We start from the raw sequence: 21,653 nt of genomic DNA, 5'->3' as shown, positions 1-21,653 counted from the left end.
TTTTCTTACTGATTACTTCTGCACTGCTTAAGAATTTGTAATTCATTTTACGGGATAATAAATGAGCTTTTTGTCAGCTTTTTCTTGAGATGTTTTTCATCATTGTTGATGCCACAACAGCCATATTGAGTGTTTGAGATGCTTTGGGTATTCTTTGCGTTGTTTTGTGAACAATCTGTTCACAATTTATTTTTGAACATTGTCAAAAATCACTTCAGTATGGACACATTAAAAGACACAATTTCACATTTCAAATAAAATACTTGATATAAATGTAAAAAGCAAGACTAGTAAAATAAACGGCACTGTCGGCTTTACAGCAGATTTCAGTCTGAGCATCGTCTACTACTGGCCTGCAGTGAAGGAATCAATCCACTCCTTCCTTGTCTTATTTTTGTCTGGAGAGGCTCAAATCACTGGGAGCCACCTGCAACTCAGCAGGAGGTTACTGATTGGTGTACTTTCTGCTTCTCTTCAGTATCCAGCAGGACTGCCTGTAGGAGGCCATTTAGTATTCAGAACATATGGGCAGAAACAGACTTTTGTTCCTGTGAAATATCTTCAGAGACGTCCCTGTTTAGTTCTTCACCCCACATCTGGTAGTTGTTGATCAAACTAGATGTGTCAGTGAAGACAGTAACTAGGGACAAAAGGGCATCTTGAGTTCTGCTCGATTTATTTCCTAAAGGATTTTTAATACAATAACTACTCAATTGAACTCAACTGAGCAAAGCAAGTCACTGCTGTTTATCTTAATATCTCAGTATGGGGACATTTATAAGCTCTTGCTGGTTGTATTGGTTGTCAAGTTGCTACATGTTAGCTGATTTTGCATCATGTGCTTTGATTAATTGGAAGAGGCAAGTAGTAGGACAGAAAGAAGGCAGAGGAGACCGAGACGTAAATGCAGAAACAGCATTAGACATACAGGTGGGTGGATTGATCCAATATATTGATACCATCAACACCAAGTCGGTATTGGTATCAGATTGATACCAACATGATAATATTCACACTTTAGTTTCAGATTGTCTCTTTACATTTTTTCATGTTATTTTTGTGTGGCGGGACCAGTGTGGTAAAAATGGGTAACTTAAATTTAAAAGCACCATTTTAATCAAGATGAAATTGGTTGCAATGACTCCACTAAAAAGTTACCTTTAAGGCACGCAGACCCACTACAGATGAGGCTTGAGACAATCTCACAATTCAATAAGTTTATTACACAACTGTTTTAGTGTAATCAAAAATACTAGTTTAAAACCACGCACACTTTAAAAGACACAGTTCTAGCTAAACTCAGAGATGGGAGTGTAATTCAGGGTAGTGTCCCAAAAGAAACACAGCAAACGAAACAGGAAAACAAAAGAAAATCGTGCACCAAACCAGAAGCAGTACCACCACCAACACCATGAGCTGGCCATTCCTGTTAAAATAGAAGAAACATTCAAATTACAAATACAATTATACAGTTCAGTCTACAGACAATCAAGCAGCAAAAGTCCAAATTAAGAGTCCGTCCTGGAAGGAACCGATCTGCTGTAGCAGACGCCACTCAGAGCAGCACTTGAAATATTAGTCCGAGCTGGACACCAATCAGCCACGCTGGACGAGTGATAGGAGCCAGCAAACAGGACGACAGGTAGGCAACCGACAGATTATCCAGATGACAGGCGGACCGCCAGTCGGGGACAACCAGGACAGCAGGCAAACAGCCGGCCAAGGACAAACAGCAGCGGCTAACAAAAATAAATGTTAGAAATGGAATCTGAAATCATGCAAAAACTAGCACTTCACTTACCACTGAGCTCTTTAAGTAGGGCCTTTTTTAATGTTTCCATTTATCATGTTATTAAAGTATTTTGTAGACAAACTTTGTCCAAATTCCTTTGTTGGTTTTAACAAAAGATTTTCAAAGGTAAAACCATAAAGACACCAAAAGGTGAAAAGTTTGATGATGTGTATCAAACTTAAATAATAAAATTTACCAGTATCGGAATTGGCGATATTGGCCCTGTGCTTGGTAATGCACACCTGTAGCAGCAGAGACAACAGGAAGTGACGCAATTCGCCTTGCCCAATCACAACCAATCTTGTAACACATCAGCATGGAAAGCAAGAGGATCCTAACCATGGCTCAGTATTCTCCAGAAGCAACTGCTGTTTCTGGTTTCTTCTATTTTTCGCTCAGTAAGTATTTTTTTAGCCCAGATCTGAATCTCAACGAGGATCGAACTCAAACAAAGCAAAGACGAGCTTTGCTGCTCCTCAAAATCTCAAACTGACATAGAAAATATTGAGTTTGGGAATATTTTCTGAAAAAGGTCAGAGAACCGCTCCTTGATTTCTCCAACTGGAATCACTCCAAACACTTTCCTGAACTTACACCACAGGCTGTTCATCCTCAGACCATCTTAATCATTTTTATTCACCTTTAGTAGATGGTAAATTCTAGTGCTCTGTGTTACACAAGGTCCTATGAAGTTGTTTATTTTTGCTTCCAGGTAGACTTTGTCACTGCTTCCTCTAAAAGCACTTGCTATTCATCTTAACATGAATCCACTTAATTTCATTCTGAATGATCTATCTGGCAGACCATTAGCATAATTGATTTAATTCAGTTAGCCTTTGTGGTCCTAATCCCATAATATCATGTTCATTTGCATATCTAAAAAAAATGTTTCTAATTGCCTACATGTGCATCTTAATGAAAGCCATTGCGTGGCGTGTCACTTTAAGTTAAACTCTGGCAAGCTTCTAAGAAACTAAATGAAAACAGAGCAGATAGCATCCTCCCTGCTGTGCACACCAGGAGATAGTCTGAGCCAGTAGCATAAAGCTTTATTGGTTTTGCTCTGCTGGGACTACAGTGCACGCTTGTGGAAAAAAGTCTGTGTGTAACTGCAGACCCACAGAGAGAGCTGACAGCAAGGTTGAGAGGTGATATTAAACATCTAAGAGCAGTTCCAAGCTGTAGTGCGGAAAAGCCCACATGCAGAAATTAGGGAGAGGCGAGTGACTCTGTTTCACTGTTTTCAGTTTGGAGGCAAGTGATTGCATTTGATTTGTGTTTATAATAGATCTCGTGAATGTTTAATGTGACCTCTGGTGCCTTTTAGCAATCTCTATCTATATCTCTGTTCTGAAGGGCGTGACACATTACTGCAGCTTGCATGCCTCAGCTGGAGACGCATGAAGTTGCTCTGGGCCATTCCTGAGGTCAAACTTCACCATATGCTCAGCTGCTGCTGTCCTCTTGGCTTTTCGCATTTCTTTCCAGTTTTTTTTTTTTTTAAATGCAGACACACTAATTGTGTACATGGTTTAATATTTCTTTCAAATACATGGTGTGAAGAAGCACCACAGCAGCACAGTTTGTAGACCTAAAACAAACATGCAACAAACTTGATTCCTTATATTTACTTCAAAAAGGAGCCTGCTGGTCCTAAGGTGGAAATGGAAACACTCCGAAGAAGAAGGCAAAGACAGATTTTCACATTTCACTGTCCTGCATGTTTTAGGTGTTTCCTCTCTGACTGAAATTAGTGGGTCCACATCAGCACTTGCACATCTAAAACATGAAAGACTTTTGGTGCTGGGAGACACTGGGCTAAACAACCTCAAGAAAAAGCAACACGTCCAAGTCTAAAGAAATATATGAGAAACAAAATAATAAACATCTGTCTTACAAAACCATTTTCGTAGATGAGCAGACCATAATGAGAAAGGCTGAAAACATAAAACTTAAAACAGGGGAGATGGATTTTGTTGATTCCTTATAAAGAGGCATTTAGAAAGTTCTGATTTTACAGTAATTTACTTTTAAGAAGCCGGTCTGGAAGGACTGATTTTACTCAGGTTGTGAAGGATGTCTTATTTGTTGATCCGAACACAAACTAGAAATATTGCACTTTCTCTTTGATTTTGTCAGGAGGTGGAAGAAAGAAGCAGAATAACAATTTATTTGGAAAAAAATCCTCACAAACAAACATTTCTTTTCTACTTTTAGTTTTTTTTTTCTTGTTCTCTGTACAGAATATAGTTGCAGTTATCTGTCTCAGATGTGTGCAGGAAAGGTATTTTGTGTTATAGAGAAAAGAATGATCTCTTCATGTTTGCATTTATGAATAACTCAATAAAATATATCTATGTTTATATCATGATCTTGTCTAACGGAAGATTTTTATGTGCACACGTTGGTTAATTTGCTTAATGGATTTTTTTTAAGAAAAGGCAAATATCATTTAGATAAAACAAAATTGTCAAGACTTGAAAATGACTGTGCTTTGACGCTTGCCATCCAATCTGACTGAGTCTAAACTATTTTACAATCAAAGAATGGCCAAACATTTAGATGTGCAAAGCTGGTGAAAACAAATACTAATTGCAGTTGAAGTTGAAGATAAATGCATGACACACATTTCAGCTTTTTATTAGTAAGTCTTTCAAAACATCTTATTTTCCTTCCACTGCACAATTATGAACTGGAGTTGAGTTAGTACATAAAATCTTAATAAAAAAAGTTACATGTGACCGTAACATGAAATACTATGAAAGGTTTAATTTTGCAAACTCTGTACATATCTAAATACTTAAAATAATTCAAGCGGAACATTGCTGAAGTCTTATTTTCTTTAAAGCCACCTTTTTTTTTTTTAGATTTAGTTCAGCACCATAAGAACTGAGATTTACGTCCTTTCATGGTAGCGGCAGAGATACTAAATGCTTTTTACGTTGAAGATGTGCAGCAGCTTTTACAGCTTTGTGTGTCAGTGAAAGGACAGAAGTTGTCTGCTGGCTGGACTCTCTCCAGACTCTCTTATCAGCAGCCACTCTGTGCCGGAGGCTCAATGAATGGATGGATGGCACATAACACTTATTCTAAAACGGTCCCATGATGAATGGCCCCAATTATGACTGTGACCTTTCTCTAGCGGTTATTCAATATTTCCCTCCCAATTCCCGTCAAAGACTTTCTGTTGGTCTATTTACTCTTCGGCTCTCTTGAGTCCAACCATCTCTTCCTTCTTTTGTCATTCATCTGTCTCAGCAGGGCCGATGTGTGTGCGGTTGGTTTAGATGAAAATTTACAATCATAATAAAAAAACAAAAAACAAACAAACATTAATTTGAATTCAACCAAACACAGCTTTGTGGCAGAATGACAAGCTCTGATTTGTAGTGATCCAATATATATATTTACAATATCCTACAACCAAAGAGCTTTTATTTACCGATCAGGAAGGTGTTTATGAAGTGAATATGTCTGCACCAGACCAACTCAAATTTAACAAGTGTGTTATGTCGAATTTGATATGTTAGATGCAACAGGCAAACCTAGTCATCAAGCGGAAATTGTTCAGGAATGGTTAGAGGACAACATATTTCTACGAAAGAAATTTGTTTCTGTGAAGAACTTTGAGCTACAATTTTTGTCTAAATTAAATTGCCAAATTACAAATGGTAAGAAAGGGTCAACAGCAAGAGAACAAACACGTCGCAGGCATTGAATTGACAAGAATAGTTCTTGGAAGAAAAAGAGTATTTTAAGTAAAAGCTCTTCTATTAGTAACTGGATTGTGACATACACTTTTTCACCGTGAAATAGAAACTTTTATTTTGAAAATGCAATCTGTTTTTGCTTGCATCCTTTGAGCAGCTGTGTCAACAGCATGTCCACTTATTGAATAACGTTTCTTACCTGCTATTATTACTTCAGAATTAAGTCAATTTCAGTAAGCATTGGTTTTGTCCAAGGTGATCTATTTATGTAAGTCCACCTGATCTGAAGGCAGGTTAAGTGTGCCACCAAACCTAAGTTAGTAAATCCCTCCAGATAGAAAGTGAACCAGACCAGCACGTCTAAAAGCTCAGGGTTTAACCTGAAGTTACTCTCCTGTACCATAAATCTTGCTTCGTCAAGACACTTTCTGAGTAAATTATGAAACATAAGCATGATTTAGTTTCTGAAAAATGAGGACTTTAAACCAAAAATACAGAAAAAGAGTCAGAAATGAGAGATTTTTGCACTGTAAAGTGTTGACACTAATAACCTGTGCAAAACAACCAAAAGAATGAACATATTTATTCAGCCTTCTGTTGTTTTTCGTCAAAGAAAGAGGCAACTGTGGACTTCCTTAGCGTAACGTGCTTCTGTGTCAAGTGTTAGTTGCCATTACGCCGCATACTAATCTACTTACGTCTTCACTTTGTGTGTCACGAGTACGTGAGTGTGACTGTGAAGCCATTAGGATGGACTAGAAACAGTTTTCTGCAGCAGTTGTTTCTTAAATGTGCTGAGTAAGGTGTATGTCGCCTAAAGCTGCCGCTGGACTGCAGCCACTGTTTTCCCTGTAAATGAAGCAAATCTCCAAAGCGACTCGTCTCCAAATGGATTCACTGTTTACACAGATTAGCGAAAGCACCTGTATGCATAGGTGGATCAATGAATGCACTGTGTTTTAGTTAGCCAATTATCCAATTGTTTTCATAAAATAGAAAAAAATAAATGTTAAAATACCAGTCATGTCACTCATGTCTATTTAAAGACAATTAACTTGTCTTAAGCTTCTGGTTTTGCATCCATGCTTACTTCAATGTGCATTTCGAAGAACCCCGGTGGAAACTGAAGAATCTAGCAATATTACAGGAGCGCCAGCCGAATCACTGCATGGAAACATAAGTAACAGTATCTGGCAGTCAACAATGTACAAGTCTAATTGATTCTTGACAGAAATCAAGTCCATTTATATTAGCAAAAGTTCTGCATGTGTACACACAGAGGCAGATGTTATACCAAAGTTAATATAAACGTTGAAGCTATTTAACCGAAACAATATCTGCAGGTTTAGAAGCAAAGTCAAATTGAAATGTTTGTTTTGTAGAAAACATAATTAAAAACAAAAACCAAAAAAATGCTTGAGAGGGCTGTAAAATCCCACACAACTAAAACGAGATGCCGGGAAAGCAGGTCGTCGCCTCGTAATGAATCCCAATCTAAGCCCTGTTTTCTGCATGTAACTCTCCGGTGAGCCTTTGCTGCCTAGCACCCGCCCTGCTCAGCAGGGATTAGACACACAGAGACACGCACAGCCACCTTCGTGTGTGTACACAAACCAGCACACTACACAAGCCTCGGAGAGAGTGGCTGTCGCAGTGGACGCAGCGGGAGGCCCGGGGGCTGGTTCTGAAAAGTACAATCTGCAAAGAGGGAGCCGGCGCTCCGAGTCGGCCACAGAGGCGATCTGATCGACCCTAATGAGTGTGGTGAGTGCTTTTGGCCGTTCTGTAATAACTGTTGCTGTGGGATCTACTTTCTCTGAGAACAATGGTGTGAATGAGGTGGGTTGGTGCCTTTGCCTTCACTTGTGTATATGTTTTGCATTTTGAGTGTATGCGCTCAAAGTGCATGCACTGCTTTTTGGTTAAAGCTCCTCAAGAACAATGCTTCAATCACATTCAGGTCCACATATTTGTGTTTTGCTCACCAACGACAGCAAAATCAGCTCGTTGTTTTGGCCCCCTGTTGTCACCATCAATTCAGAGTTGGACGAGAGTTGTTGAACTCATCACACCATGTTTCAAAATAAACTCCAGGTTTAACAATCAGCCGTTTCCTGGTGATCCTTTACACAGGACGAGTAAATCAGAAAATCATAGAAAAATTATTTAGTAATTTAGTTGGTTAGTAAATTAGTCACAGGATAAAACTCAAACAAATGCTCACAGTGATACAATCAAAAGATTTATTGACTTCTTGTTAACTCAGTCGTTAGATCAAATGGAAATAATTTTAGAAGAGAAATGTTATATAATTGCCTGCACAGTCCAGGAGAACACTGCTGATTTGACAGTTTCCCAACAGAAAAGCCCAAAAGTGCTTCACAAGAAATTTAGAGATCATGGGCAATGACCGACACGTTTCTCATGCTGTCACTATGTAGACGGAGGCACACCCTCGCTTTTAATACGATGCACATTTAAACATTGACTCTGCAGTTTTAGACCTTTGTGAAATCACATGTTTTATTATGTTTTGCAAATTTTCAAATGAAAAGAAAAAAATAAATAATTAAAGCCTCCAGCTGTTCATTCTCAAGTTGACTGCCCCTGTCTGGTGTGCTAATAAATTACCCAGAGCAGTAGAGTGGATGACTACAGAGGAAACTTGCTGACTCTGACATTGTCGGGCTTCTTACCTTCTGTCTCTCTGACAAATGTGAACATGTGGCATTTTGTGCAGCAGCAATCAGAAGATTAGGTTGGAAGTCATGATATACTTTTCGATTTTGCAACTATACAGAGACCAAGTGAGACCGAGTGATTTTGCATCAGTAGCACTTCTTACAAATTAGACAAAGTATTTCTCTCACTAGTTTGGGTATTGAGAAATTATTATTATTTTTTATGTTTTCAGCTTTTTGTATTTGTGTTTGATATGAAGAATTTTGTTTGTGTTGGTTCTACTCTGAACAATGTAATGCAATGTTTAAAACATCACAAATCCAGTTTTTTCCCCCATTTGTGCTAATAGATCATGTGAAAAAAAGTTACAGGCATTAAGATTACAAGCAATTATAGATTTTTTTTTTCATATACGTCTCAAAATATTGATAAAAAAAAGTATAATGGCGAGAGTTTATTACATATATAACAATTTGCAGATTAGATGTGTTTTTTTTTCTGTGGAAGCTGCTGGTTAAAATAAAAAATGAAAAACTTAAACTGTTTTTATTAGATTTCCCATGTCCTTACAATAGATTTAAAAAGTTAGCTAAAAGCTACTTTTGGTTTTTCTTTGTTTCTTCTTAACATGAAAGGCAAACCTGCAAAACGTCATAAAAGAGATGATGAAGGTGCTGCACCTACACCATGCAAGCTGCCAAATCTTGAAGAGCCATGTGCCAAATCACATTTTGTTTTACCACAAGTGAACATAATGTATTTCACTCAGCTACAAAGTTTCCACCACAGCCTTCTAGAGGGCGATAATGAGCTGGTTTATAGACAGTCTACTAAAGAATGAGGTGGGGAAAACAAACAAACATAAAAAAAACAGAATATCAGTGTGTTTTAAATACTTGTTGTTCCTGACAGATAAGGTAACCCAGTGGAAAAACAGCTTCTTTGCTGCATCAAATTACAGCGAGCCACGCTCTCTCTCTATTTTTTTTTTCTTCTGCTCATGATCCAACTTTTTTTTTATCCGCTTCATGTTTGGCACAGATGCCTGACTGAAAACATTGTCTCTGCCAGCACTTATTGCCAATACGGTTACAAAAATCTGGCTGCACAAGAGACTCCAACAGATACCTGTAGTGGAACCTAGTAGGCGAGAATGGAGAATTTCGTGTCTCAGACTTTGAGCAGACGCCAGAGGCAGATTTAGACCCTAGTCATGCTTCTGTTTCCGATGAAAACCGTATGGAGGATCTGGTTGTGACACCTGGCACCATCTGCATCTGTAGAGTTAGTTAGAAAGAACTGGCTGCAGCTGTGAAGCTAACAATTCATCATATATAAATTTCGAAAAGATTGTCAAAACTCAGGCACAGCAGAGGTTTCCACAGTGTCAAAACATGGTTGGGATGTTGTCGTTAACTTTAACGTTTAATAGATGACGAGAAAAAGAAGTTGGGTGAAAAATCACTACGGTGAATCCAATTCTTAGGAAAGGGGATCAAAAAGTTTTTCTGTCACATGTTCCTCTACTTGCTCTGGCGTTGGAAAAGATATGACCATCGAACCAGACCATGCGGTGCGGTTCTGTTCCTGACTGTGGAACCGTGGACCTCCACTTGCTGTGGTTCTGATGGGTTGTTTGGTCCACATTTTGTTTTAGCAGAGTGTATCTTGTTAAATTAAAGGCTATTAGGATCTCTCATAATCCAAAAAGAGCAAGTCAAGAGGAAATTGTCTGGTGTGAAAACTTCAGGGTGTTTTGTTATAATACTCAACCAGAAAAGTCTCAACTGCCTGCAATAGGTTGGGGTCACTTTGTGCCTCAAACAGAGGAGTTCAGGCATCTTGGCGTCTTGTTCACAAGCGACTGAAGGATGTAGCAAGAAATAAATAGCCAGATTGAGGCCTTGTGGGCAGTAATGTAGACATTGCTTCAGTTTGACATGCTCCTAATGGATCTGAGCCAAATTCCACTCTTGAGAACCAAAAGAACAAGATACTGGATGCAGGTAGCCAAAAAGTGCTTCATAATGTCGCATTTATTGTCTTGTTTTTTTTTTTGTTACAATCTCAACACTGTTGCAGTGGGACCTCATTTGTTGCCATGTGTGAAAGTGGGACACAGCAAATAAATCACCTGTCTGATTTACTCAGCAATGCTAACTGTGAACATGAATGAGTTTGTTCCGAGAACGGACTGAATGTTTCTCTGGGTGATGACTGCTGTAAGTGTTTAGCACAAAGAGGAATTATGGTGGAGCTAAATGGATTAGTGGAAGGCGGTTTAGCTCGGTCCCTCAGCCGCAAGAAGAAGAAACGCTGATGCTGTCTTACTTCAAAACATAATTTAAGCTTTTCAACTCAAGGTAAAAAAACAACAACAAACAAACAAACAAAACAAAAAAACCTATCCTTTTCAGGTCAGTTTCACTCAAGCAAACCTCGTGTGTTTCATCTCTAAAATGAACATGTGAAGCTTATGCACGGGAGAAAAAAAGTACACTGAGACATTTTTTAAATATAGAAATGTATGAAACAATGAGTTTCTAAAGAAGACCATTATGATAGACGCTTTTAAGAACCTCAGCACTTTTCCTACACTTAAGGTAAATCCGTCTCTTCCCTCATTCTTCCTTCACTTCGTTGTTTCCTCCAGACTCCTTTCAGATCTTCACTGGGAGGACACATTTTGACGCAGTTTAATTAGCGTCAGGAAACTATAAACACCCTATTATCACAAAAATATTATGTTCCTTCTTCACCAACATTAAGCCAGCAATAGCCAGGAAGCAATTGGTCATTATGAATTCACCCTCTCTGGACAATTTATATTTTGCCCTCCTCTCTTGTATTTTGTCTCAACAACAAAGGATAAGAATAACACAGCGAAGCTACAAAGGAGTCTTTCTTATCTCTGTCCTTCTTTGTCTACCTGCGTTTGCATCGGTGAAACTAATGGCCGCCACTGTGATTTCTCAGCCATCCTCTCTCTCCCTCACAAACACATGACTGGACCAAAGGGAGCATTTGGGTTTTCATTATTAATTATTCAGGCACGCAGCAGAAAGCGTCACAATCAGTGAACATAAATGAGTTTCCATTCACAAGTGTTTATTAACAGAGTCTGTGAGGCTGCTCTAAAGGCCGTGGGTAGTGGGATCATTTCCTGTTCGTTCACACGTTGTAAATATTTGAGCGGTGATATACAAGAGCCTGTGAGTATTTGGTCTGTGAACCTGCGTGCGTGCTTGTAGACATGCAGCCACGATATGGAGGCATCTGTAAGTGTAGGAAATGTGTTTTTCAAGTATAAGGATTTATGGTAACACTTTATTTGAAGGAGGGTGAATAAGACTGTCATGACACTTTCATAAACATGACATAACACCTGTCATGAACATCAATAAGCCTTCATGAATATTTATGACTGTTGTCATAAAGCGTCATTCGGTAAATTATGACACTTTTAACACAAAGTTGACATTATTCAAAATGTCTTTGTTATGACAACTTGACATTAACCAAGAAATCATTACTGACATAAATTTGTTATAAAAGTATTACTGATTGCACTTTAAAAATTAGGTAACTTTATGTTATTAAAGGTAAAGTTTAAACAGTAATGATTTCTTGGTTAATGTCAAGTTGTCATAACAAAGACATTTTGAATAATGTCAACTTTGTATTAAAAGTGTCATAATTTACCGAATGACGCTTTATGACAACAGTCATAAATATTCATGAAGGCTTATTCATGTTCATGACATGTGTTTATGACAGTCTTATTCAACCCCCTTCAAATAATGTGTTACCGGATTTATTAGTTGCAACATGATGGAAAATATGATTATAGCAACTTAGATTTATTTAAATAACATCCTAAATATCGCATAAAATATTTGATCCCACTTGCTTTCTTTTTCAGCTTTGATTGTTTTATATTTTTTAAGAAGATGTCTATGTGAGGATATTTGGTAAAAAAACAAAAAAAAATAAATAAAAGCATTGATTTTAGGCAAATGTGCTGATATGATGTCATTAAATCTATAAGTAGAAGGTCAGATGTGGTTATTGTGAAAATTTCCCATTATGAGTCTATTGACTTGTGTTTGGTTTGAGTTATTTCTCAAGTTCTGAGTAGTTCCCAGGTTTTTTTTTATAATTAGCTCTGCTTTTTGACAGTAATATTAATTCTTAGTTGCGGTTCTTGTTATTCCACGTTTATCATTTATTCCTTGAATTGTTTTTGTACGTCTATCTGCTTGGTCAAGTTCCCTCAACTCCTGAGCCGTGTCAGCTCACAGGTCCATTTGCTGTTTAAACTAACTGAGCTGCGAAGCATCACAGCAATCACACCTCAAATATTTAAGCTCTCTTTTTGTGCTGTTCTCCATTGTTCCTGGTTTTTCTCAGTTTCTCCCAGTTTTCAAATCATCTCTATATTTCAGCTTTGTGAGTTTTCAATGTTTTATTATTGAATGCCTTTAATTTGACGCTACTTGGCTCCTGCCTGCATTTGGATCCTCCAAACAGGCCCTAGGTCATCTCTCAGAGCTGACTCATCCAAATCACAGTCAGTGGGTATAGAATGTAATATAACATCTTCAGAAAATAAAAACGCAGTGAAATTAAATGTTGTCACTTCATAACTGCGTCTATTTCTGAAGTTCATACGTAACTGTCTCATTTACCAACAGACTCTTTGTGTCATTTCGAGTTATTTTCTGTGTGCCAGCTCAGAGCTGTTTCAGTGTGATAAAGGCTCATAATATGTCAAATGTTACAGGAAGTCACCAGTTTCAAACAGGAATCAGAGAAACAGTAGCTAAATAACATTTAATAAACATTTTTTTTGTATCGTTCTTGAACGAACTTAATGACAAAAGCATTAAAAATAAACACATTTTTTTTGTCTAAGGCAATGAAATGTGATGAGGTCAGTGGGGATGAAAGTTTATGACTGGCACACGATAAATTGACCTGGAGTCACAGCTAGCACCCAGAGCCACAGACAAAACAAAGCTAAAGAAAAAGAAAAAGAAAAAATCTGAAAACCAAAATCCCAACAACAACAAAAAGCCAAACACTGCCTCACTGTCTCCAACACAACTAGCAAAAAAGAGCTTCCTCCTTCTTTTGTTTTTTTCAATCAGTGGGTGTCCAAAACTTTCACTGACGATGAAACAAAAAGGAACCTGGACTCTCTTATAGAGAGGTTATTACACTGAATGATCACTATTGCTTTGGAACAAACAAAACCATTGCTTCTCAACAAAATGTCCAGGAACACAAACAGTTCCTGTTGCACAAGTTTAACACCTCTATCCCACTCATCTGTGACTGCTGGTGAAACATCAGGAGGCATTTTGTGATTCGCTACATAACCAACGAGTGACAGTGGGTTTTTACAGGAAGGGATGAACCCACACACTGCACAGAGCCGCTCGCTGTTGTCCATTTCACAAGGAAGTCTCTCACTAAATCAATTTCTACAAATTATTGGGCAATCCTAAATATTTCTTTTAGAGTGATGGAAAGATTTCAAAAAACAAACAAGCCTCTGCTATGGTCTGTCATGTCTTTTTTTTTTTTACTTGAAATCTAGAAAATAATGTGTCTATGTGAAAATATCCATTCAACAATGGGTTACAGTATATTCCCCAAACAGTTGTGGTAAAATTTCCCATTTGTCTAAGTTTGGATTTCAGTCGTGCTGATTATCTGTGGCTTAAAATTCACCTTCTGGTAAAACCGCGTCAGAAAGGTCTCTTTGGTCAATATTCTCATATTACGTCTTCTTGCTTCTTTTCTATTCTGTTGTTGGGTGTTCTTCCCACCTCTGGCCAAATATTCATGGCAGGTTTTGTTTTCCTAAGAAAAATTGATTAGGAGGAACTTATTGAAGCTGGAAAATCTTCAGGCTCTTTAGGACCTTTTAATGTTAATAACTATTCTTAGATTAACAGACTGTAACAACATCATTCAAAGTCTATCATTAGGCTAAATATGGAATCACTTCTCATCTTCATTGTTGTTTTTTTTATTTTGCTCTCATCTTTGGTCCATTTTTAGTCTATAATTTTATTTTTATTTTTTTTTATAATCTGGTGTCAATTTTATGACATAAAAATATTAGAAATAAAAAAAAATCACACATTGACACGCTGAATAATTATTTTATCCACTGCATGAAGTTGAACGTGATGTTCCGAGAATTTCAGGAGAAATAGAACTGAAATGTGCCATCCATCATAACGCAAATACATATTGGGTCCTGCTCCAAATAATGCTGTGCATGTGTTTAGTGTTTGAATATTTGTAGCTGCTGGTGGGCAGCTTGGTGCGGAGAAGGGATTGGTGGTCAGCAGGACGTGGTGAGGGCCAGAATGAGAATCCAAAAATGCAGACAATAGTTTGACAGCTGACAAACTCCACAGCAGAGCCTGTTGAAAAGACGGGACAGCAGAGGAAGTCGCCCCAGACATGCTAATGAGGCCTTGATTGTGTTTGCATTGGCAAGAATGTACTGCAAGTAGAAATTTGTATTCAGTAACGTTGAGTGCACTGGATGTTGGGCTTTGTGTGGTCTGTTTAAAGCTGAATATGACTCAGAAAACTGAGTCATATTCGGGGGGGGAATCACGGTTTTATCATAATTTTGTTGCTTTGCTTTGATGTAAAGAAGCTTTTGCATTCTGGATAGTGTCACTGACAACTGTTCATGTCTCAATGAATATGTTCACATGGAAAGACAAGTAGCTTTTTATTGGATTTGATCTTTTTTTTTTGTTTTGATAATTCTTTCAGATGCACATTTCCAAGGTCAGACACTAATGTTGGCAGAGAAGACTTTTCCAAACTTTTTCTGTGGGGTAGAGATGAAGAGTCTAGTCAAATTCTTCCACATCAACCACACTCATTCCTGTCTTTATGGAGTTTGTGGGTACTTCCTGTCATATGCTGCTTGTACGTGGGTTAGTGCCAATGTGTTCCCCATCCCTACTGAAATGGTGAAGAAAGCATTTCCAGGGCTTTGTGCTGAACCTCCCATGGGATGGCCAGCCTTCAAAGATTAACCTAAAGCAAATCAGTGGTTTGTCCAGGAGGCTGCAAGGAACCCAGAACAACATCTCAAGTACTACAGGCTCCAGATACCACATAGGTTAAATATGGTAAAACACACTGTGATGCAGTTTATTACATATGGCATAAAAAGCAAACACAGCATTTGAATAGCATCTGATAGTATAGGTGAGATGGTCCAGGGCTGCTGTGCTGCTTCAGGAACTGGATGAGTTGCTATAATAAATGTAATGCTGCAATAGATCCATACCAGAAAATCTTGAAGAAGGATGCTCAGCCATTAGCTGAATAAACTCACAAAAGATCGAATGAAGGCTTTGAATGATGAGTCTAAATGGAGGCTCTCATAAAATCCAGACTCTGATTTGAGTGAAATGCTGTTACACGACCTTCAACAGGCTGTTGTTGTACTTAATATCTCACAGCACCGTGCACTTTCAGTAGAGGTTTCAGTTTTTTGTTGTGGAGACTCTCTTCCCAATTTTCTATGCTGAAGGGTCTTTCCGTGTGTAAGCTGTTGTCCAGAAGAAGGTTTTTGACACATTTAACATGTGAACTGTGGTCATGAGCATGAACCCTGACTGCGGATGCTGTGGGATGAGCGCAATCTTATCTCTACGAGCCAAAAAGCCCCCGGATCCCTCGGCTCATCACTGAGCACACGATTACCTTCCCTCTGAATCTCTCTTTTTTCATTAGATCTAGAAGCTTGCTCTGATAAAAGTGATGGAAATTTGACGTTTGCTTTAAAAGTGGGAAAGAATGGACACAACAACACCTGTACTGTTGAATAAGGCAAAAAAAAAGCTGGAAATCTGTGTTTTAGTTCATTTAAATGAACAATCTATTCGTACTCGGAAATTGGTGAATTTCTGAGTACAAATAGATTAACGTCAGAAAAGGGGGACGATTTCAGTTCTTCCTGAAATGTGAGGAGGACGCGGCCCGTCCTATGAACAGTGGACTGACCTGTCTGGATCCCTTTGCTCCCAGTGATTAGCTCTATTTGTCATAAGACAGTGAGAGAGAAACTGGAAAGCAAATCTCATAAGAGTCCTAGATTAATGGATTATAGATGAATGGGCCCTTTTTTTCCCTCACTGGCTGAAAAATGAAACTCTTCATTCGCCTTCCACTGTTTAATCTGAGTTTCCCTAACAGTTTCCCCCCTTCGTACGTGAGAACTTTGCTTTGTTATCTTTTAACATGAAGGAATTGGACTTTTAAGTTCCTGCTGAGTGCAAACTGTTTCATGTCTTGTCTCTTCACCCCGAGCCAAACAGATGACTCTTGAAGCATTCGTTTTATATTAATTAGGCACTTGTCTGTCAGATAAATATGATAGTAGTTGACCGTCCTTCCTGAATTCGTTTTTTTTTTAGAGACACAATTTGCTAATGTACCGATGAAGCAGAAGATTCCCTCTCTGGTTTGCTCTAGATTTCATCAGCTTTTTGAAGATAGTGAGCTTCTGTCGGGCGCATCAAACGAAGACCTCTAGCCAGAAATGGGAGTGGTGTACAGCAGAGTGTCTAACAGGATGAAAAACTTCCTCCAAATCAGAGGCCAAGAAAAAAAATATTACATTGTAAAAAGTTGGATCACCAACCAGGGCTTGGATGTAATCTGCTGCCTTAAGTGGAGCCACTTATTGGTGAATCCCCTTTTACAGCTTCAACACTTGGGTCTAACCCAAAGTTTTGCCCATTCATGCCAGGGGCTGAAGGTGCCCCATTTCTTTTTCTGATGTAGGAGAGGGGGAAGTGGCAAGGCTACCTGGCTCCACAAACTGCACATGTCGCACAGGAACATTTACAGCAAGACAATACAAGATGTCACCTCAAAGAAACACACAAAAGTGTGTGTTTTTCTTTTAAAAAGTGCCTTAAAATATAAAAGCGTCCTGATTTGACAAATAAATTGGGCAACAAGTTTGGTGGGGGAAGAGAGCGATGTCCGAAGTCTCTAGAAATACCGTGACTGTCCTAAGTTCACTGTGAAAGAAGAATGCAAAGCTGCAAAAGTTTTAGGGAATTAGATAGCATGTTGTTTTACGATTTCAATTTTAACTTACCGAGTTCAGTCAGTGATTTATAATCAACCACAACCATTTTCTGCCTGTACGCTCTGCAAGCTTCCACGTCCACAATAACATCCTAATGTAATTCTGAAGTTAATACTAAAAATCTCAACACAAAATTAAAATGACAGAAAATGGGTTTTTAGTCTCCGGATTATTATGTCGAGTCACTGAGGATTTACAGGGAGACGTGCTCGGCAAATGTGCTCACATTTGCATTTGACTTGTTTCAGTGTCCCTGAACAGTGGGAGTGAGTGAAAGGAGGACAGTATAATTTTTCATATTTCTCACTGGGAGTTTTGCTTTCTGCCTCATTTCATTCCTTTCACAGCTGTCATTCTGTACAACCTCTGTGTTCAGTGAAGCCTTAAAGAACATTAAAGATGTAGAGCACAAAGGAAATAATCATTACTACTTCTTGACATCCCTCCGTTGAGCCATGGCTCTCCATGCAGTCAGTTTTAGTTTTGAATGGCGTTTAAAATATAAGCATAGATTTCAGAGAGATCATTTTGTGATTGTTTGGGTTTGTTTGCTGCAAAAGGACAAAATCTCTTGCCAAGTATCAGTTTTTACTTTGATTACCCTCTACTATTAGTGGATTATTAAATGTTACCAATCAGGTAGTTTTGTCTTGCATTCCTGTGCTGCCTGGTGCTCTCTATACTGACAAACTGCTCAGTCATGACATTGTGGCCCTGAGCGATAAGTCTTTGCAGTCACTCGTGTTGATTTTAGCTGGAAAGCGGATTGATTTCAGCATCGTCCTTACTGTGTCTGCCATGTTTTCCACTTTATTGCTGTTTGAGTTACAACTCTCATCCACTACTTCTGGTTTATTGCTTCACTAATAACTACCTCATCAACCAGCTATTTCTCCAGAGGTGAAGGAGATGTGGCTGGATTTGTGTTAAGGCATCTTTTTTTTTTTTTTTAATCAACACAGCGATATTAATGGAGATATGCTTGCAATAACTGTCGCACATAACAGCATGAAAAACCCCTTCAAGCCCCTGATGGGTTCATAAAACATTTAGGAACTAATAAGGAAAAAAAAACAAAACAAAAGACATAGATGGAGACCAATCAAGGGACTCTGATTAAACTAGCTACATCACTTTGCACCGATCATTAATATGCAGCGCGAGCTACGTGACAAAAGGCCATAGTCAAGGCAATTTCATTTCCTAAGCACGGCCTCAGAGGAGTTCATTTCCAGTGCCCTCAAACCACAACTGAGTTGAAATTGCATTTCGGTGGCGAAAGCGGTGTGATCGAAGGGGGGAGCGATTCAGATTTGCCCCCATTTAAAAAGCAGAAATGACATGCTTACATGAAAATCTGGAATTGCATAAATCCCAAGATTCACCCTGTAGCATTCCCTCAGTTTGCTGTGAGTCAGTCTTTATTTCCAGTGTCCTGCTTCTGGAACCAATCACGCTGCACAAAAAACAGGCAGCCTCAGCTCCACTTGTTGTTTGCTAAGGAGATATGTGATTCACATACGAATGCAACACTAAACGCTGTTGCCCGTCACAACGAGAATGAAAATTCAGCTGAGGTTGACGACGGTTGATCCTTACCACTGTCTACCAAATGAATTGTTGTTGTCTTTTCAGGAGAACATGTTTGCATTTGAATCTGTAAATGCATGGTTAAGTTAGCAAGGCATTGAATAAAGTGTTGGAGCAGAAAATAACAATTAGATACTCCATAATTTATCCAACAGAAAGTAGCACATTTTAAGTTCACAATGTTTGCATTTGTGAGAAAAAAGTTGATTTTTTTTTTGCCATCACTTAGCTTAGAATATCTCTAACTCCATCTGAAAATGACAAATAGGGTTTTTTTTTTGTCTTTACAGTTTTATAAATGTAAAAGTAAAATCTTTAATTTTCCACAAATATAACTAATGAAAAATCCTACCAGGATGTTCACCTACTTTTCAACATCATATGAATAAAATAATCAGAAGTGCTGAGGACTTTGGATGCAGGGCGGTGAAGGAAACTTGCAGTCCAACTTATTTCTTGACCCTTGCTGCTCGATCGCCAGCTCTATTTGAAAACATTGCTTCCTTCATATCCTCCAGAAGAGAGAAACACAAATTTGTCTCAATATGTGTTTTACATTTGTATGATGAAACAATAAATTAAGATTTTATTATTTGTCATAGGTGAGTTAATCTTCTGAATTTTAAATAATAAAAAACAAAAATCAGGATATTATGTTTTCAGTCCACAAATTGAGATAATGTATCATGTGTCTATTTCATTTGCTTTTCTAAGTCTGTACTTCCGTTCTGGCCTTTTTTTCTTTTTTTCCAGTGACTGTAAAGAAATCAATAGCTCTGATCCCAGGGCTTTCTTCAGCATGACTGAACTGCAGGTTAACCTGCCACCATCTTTGTTCCTCAGCTACACTAAAAAACAAACAAACAAACAAAAAAAAAAAAAAAACAGAGCAAACCAGAGAATTTAAACTTACAGGGAGCAGATTTTAATAGAGTTTCACGAAAAGACAAATTCCTGCTCTGAGAAACGACTGGTAGATAGAATGTAGCAGATAAAATGGATCATATTGGACCTCAAGTATAGCAGCTTCAGCATTAGCAAGTTAAGTTAGTAAATCAACCAAATATCAAATTTACACACTTGGTGACTGAATTTTGATAGGAAAAAAATAAATACATTGTGAAAATTATGTTGCCGAGAGTTGAAAAATGTTAAAAGTTAATATTACCCAAAGATTTAAAGACTTGATTTCACTTTCAGTGTTACAGCTACAGGCTTTTCTTTTGTCTGAAACAATTCAAAAAATATTTATCCTCTTGCAACCTTTCAGACATTGCTATGCTTTCCAAGAAGTATAGCAAATATTTCAGAATACTTTTCAGAATCACTGTAACTGAACAGTTTAAATGACTGATTTGATATTCACTGCACGACAGTTTAATGAATATTACACTTTCCATTCTTGATGAACAAAATATGTCAAAAACAAATAGCTTTTTCTGTTGGTGAAATCAATACATTGTTGGCATACATCCTTTTTTCTTCCTTCTCTAAGATTGCGCTGCATCAATGTCAGCAATCTAGAAATCTGCGGAGGGAAATCTCCTTGTAGAAATTCCCCTTAGTTTTGATAAACCACCACACTGTGGACTGAGCTCAAGAGAGTTTAAAGAGGACTTGAAAGGAGCTGAACACAAAAGGCCGCCAAAGATTGTGAGTTTGTTCAATCAATGATTTTTAATTAGACTGCTAAGGTGAGCAAACAATGTGAACGATAAGTGAAGCTTTGCTTCCTTACAAATAAGCCGACTCGCGTGCGGCACAGCTCAAGAGCGGTGAGACAGAAACAAGACGGTACATTTATACGTTTTCCCAGCATGTCGTGTTAAATGAGCTCTGCACAGATCTTTAGGAAAACACTCAAGCAGAAAGTGTGAAATAAATGAAGGGGGGAAACAAACTGTTGAACTGTGGTACATTTTTCCTTCTTGTTTGTGTGCTCTTATCGATAAGAACGTATCTGTGCTCTGGAGACGACCGAGTTCATTTATTCAAGAGCAACTCACCGACTAACATGCGAGTTCCTAGTAGTGATGTGTTTCTTTGTCAGCAGTGATTTATTTAGTGCTATAATTTAAGTGATTTTATAAAATATCACGTTTCTGCTCTGCTTGTATCTTGCTGTAGATTAAAGGTCATTAGGCGATTTAAACATTGCAATAAAATTTACCTGAAATAACCAAAGGGTGAGGAGTTGATATTGGAATATTTTTTCTGTGCTGGATCTGTGATTGCACTGGAGGAGGAACCAAAAACAAAAGGCATACCTTTTGCACATGTCATATGGAGGTGTGGGTTTTGAAACCCACACAGGAATAAAGATGACGACAAACACTCTTGCCGGTGTGAGTCCTTCTTTAAAAGAAGATTAAATTGCTGTTTTCTCCTCCCGCCTCGCCTCGTTCTCCCCAGTAGACATGAACGGGGTTGTCTCCCCGGAGATAAATGACTTGTCTTGACTATCTGGTGTCAAGAAACAATGTTTGCAATATTTAAACAGAATATAAATACAGTTATTATTCACTGAAGTGTTCTGTTAAAGAGGGAACACGTTGAGAATCAGATTCTATTTTTTTTCTCCCCTTCCTCAGCTCACAGGCGCCACATAGTGAGGTCAAGTTTGGACAAAGCAGCAAAGAATGACTAGTAACCTTTGCAAGAGAACCACAAAAAATATCAAAAACTGATGACACAATCCTCATACACACACACACACACACACACACACACACAC

The 21,653-nt window shown here is 38.2% G+C and overlaps 1 protein-coding gene across 2 annotated transcripts in view; it reads left to right on the top strand.

Annotated features, from left to right (window-relative positions):
• Positions 1-7,162: 7,162 nt before the first annotated feature.
• The window catches only part of sphkap (SPHK1 interactor, AKAP domain containing), a 113,564-nt gene continuing 99,073 nt past the window's right edge, over positions 7,163-21,653 (top strand). Inside the window, exon 1 of one of the 2 annotated variants that reach the window (XM_016661553.1) lies at positions 7,163-7,266. The gene's annotated coding sequence lies outside the window, so the exon portion shown is untranslated. The remainder of the gene's footprint in view (positions 7,267-21,653) is intronic. The other variant, XM_016661554.1, reaches the window with a different exon arrangement.

The sequence above is a fragment of the Poecilia formosa genome, unplaced genomic scaffold, assembly GCF_000485575.1.
Source record: "Poecilia formosa unplaced genomic scaffold, Poecilia_formosa-5.1.2 Scaffold335, whole genome shotgun sequence".
Lineage (NCBI taxonomy): Eukaryota > Metazoa > Chordata > Actinopteri > Cyprinodontiformes > Poeciliidae > Poecilia > Poecilia formosa.
Note: the sequence above shows the minus strand (reverse complement) of the source record. Positions and strands in the feature narration are given on the sequence as shown.